Source organism: Mastomys coucha, chromosome X (assembly GCF_008632895.1).
Source record: "Mastomys coucha isolate ucsf_1 chromosome X, UCSF_Mcou_1, whole genome shotgun sequence".
Classification (NCBI taxonomy): Eukaryota; Metazoa; Chordata; class Mammalia; order Rodentia; family Muridae; genus Mastomys; species Mastomys coucha.
In genome coordinates, this window is record NC_045030.1 from 101,662,947 (window position 1) to 101,665,349 (window position 2,403).

Genomic DNA, 2,403 nt, shown 5'->3' on the forward strand with positions numbered 1-2,403 from the left:
AAGAAAAAGAAGAAAAGAAGTGAAAAGAAAAGAACAAAATGGAGAGCTGGGGTGCTTGGGAGCACTTGCTGATCTTTCCGAGGACTCAAGTTTGTTTCCAGCACTCACATTGGTCAGCTCACGCCCTTTTGTAATTCCAGACTCAGGGGATCTGACACCCTCTTGTGGGCATCATTGGGAACAGCATACCCAGATGCATACACATAAAGAAAATAAACTGAAAAAGAAAACGTACACCAACCTATGTTACGTGAGTGTGTTCGTGTACCATTCTGTTCTGTCCTAGGACAGTTTTCTGCATCCAAAGTGTGCAAAAACAATGGCCAAAGCAAACAAAAATTTGAAAGAGTGGTATTCATTCCCCATTTGGTGATGAGTGAACAGTTCATATTGGAAAATTGGTACTTGAGAGGGAGCAGTGGGGCACTTGAGTCTGAAGCAGCTCAGAGGTCTGGATATGAAGGCTTTTGTGGATGCTGCTGAAGATGGTGTAGTCTCTATATTAGTGAGTGATTGGCTTGCCTCTGTATTTTAGGAAGACCACAATGGAAACATTATCCAGAATCCTTGGAAACAAGTAAGTCCAAGTAAGTAATTGAATGTTACTCCAATTGTGTGAGTAAGGGGTGAGTAAGGGGTGGGGTTGGGGGGAGGGAGTCTGGCTCAGTGGTTAAGAGCACTGGCTGCTCTTCCCGAGGACCCTGGTTCAATTCCCAACACCCACATGGTGATTCACAACTGTCTGTAATTCCACTTTCAGAATCTGCCTCCCTTCTCTGACATCCATAGGCACTGAATGCACATAGCACAGACTGATATGCACAGGGACTATGATGTGCACCCATGCACATGCACATGCATATGCAACTTAAATACATACATAAAAAAATTAAAGGAAGCTTGAACTAGCATTCTGACAAGTGAAGATTTATTTAGGAAAATGTTTCTGAGTGAGAATGGATATGACTTGATGATTGTGGTCAATGATCAAAAAGGGGTTATTAATAATTTGAAAGGTTTTTTTCCTTTGAGAAACTACTAATATAGTGACATCTTTCACAAAGAGATTAAGGACTCTCAAATGTGGAGCAGGTTTTCTATTGGGAGACAAGGAGGCAATTTGTGTTGCGTGGAGTTGGAAATGCCTAGAGTGTGCTACTGTCCTTAAGTGCTGAGGGGAACCTTCACTTAGCGATTTCTGTGGTTTGAAGACTCACACGAAGACCTTTTTCATGCCACTGATACGCTATTAATCCATGCATAGAATTCTTGAAATCTTAACAATTAATCTCAGAAACCTACAGAAAGAACTGTATGGGGTACTTTGTAGTACAAACTTTTTATGATGTTGCTTAAATAACTTTGGAGCCACAACTACTGGATTCCAATGGAGAAGCTGATGGGTTCCTAAACTTACTAAGGCAAGATAAAGTAGGAGAAATTACATGTAGCTTGGTGGCAGAGGGCTTGTCTAGCACACACAAGATCTTGAGTTTAGTAACCAGCACCATAGGATCAAAAAATTATGTGAAACTCAGTGTACAATGAAGGCTTCATAGGGTTTTGTTTGGATGACAGCTGCTGAATCTAAGGAACTCCTGTCATTTCTCAGTTACTCATCATATGCACCCATAGCTAGTGCATTACATTTTGAAGAACATAGATGGAACATTTTCACTTTGCTTGATCTCTCTACAATTTAGAAAATCTTTTTTTTTAAAGATTTAGTTTATTTATTTTATGTGTATGAGTACACTGTAGCTGTACAGATGGCCGTGAGCCATCATGTGTGTGACTGCTGGGAATTGAACTCAGGACATCTGCTGGCCCTGCTCACTCCGGCCCTGCTCGATCCGGCATAATACACTATAGCTGTCTTCAGACACACCAGAAGAGGGCATCAGATCTCATTACGGATGGTTGTGAGCTACCATGTGGTTGCTGGGATCTGAACTCAGGACCTTTGGAAGAGCAGTCAGGGCTCTTACCCACTGAGCCATCTTGCCAGCCCAGAAACTCTTATTAAGTATTATTTCCACAACAATATAATAAACCGAATGAATTCAATAAAGGTCTGCCCTCCCCATAACAAGGTAGTAGTGGTGCATACCTTTGATCCCAGCACTCTGGAGGCAGAGGCTGGGATGTCCACAATGAATGCGCATTGTACAATTAGGACAGTGTTTTTTTGTTGGTTGTCTTTATTTGGCCACATGTGTTGTAAAGAGGAAACTCAAAGTCTTTTTCCCCAAAATGTATTGTGTTTTTACATGTTCAAACATCATGTAGTGATCTCTACAATAGATATGGCAGCTCTGAGTTTGAGACCAGCCTGGTCTTGAGCTGGTTCCAGGACAGCTGGGGCTACACAGAGAAACCCTGTCTGGGAAAAGGAAAAAAAAA

The 2,403-nt window shown here is 41.7% G+C and overlaps 1 protein-coding gene across 1 annotated transcript in view; it reads left to right on the forward strand.

Moving 5' to 3' along the window:
• The first annotated feature begins 546 nt into the window (after nucleotides 1-546).
• The window catches only part of Gjb1 (gap junction protein beta 1), a 46,700-nt gene continuing 44,843 nt past the window's right edge, over nucleotides 547-2,403 (forward strand). The window contains exon 1 of the mRNA XM_031375587.1: nucleotides 547-577. The gene's annotated coding sequence lies outside the window, so the exon portion shown is untranslated. The remainder of the gene's footprint in view (nucleotides 578-2,403) is intronic.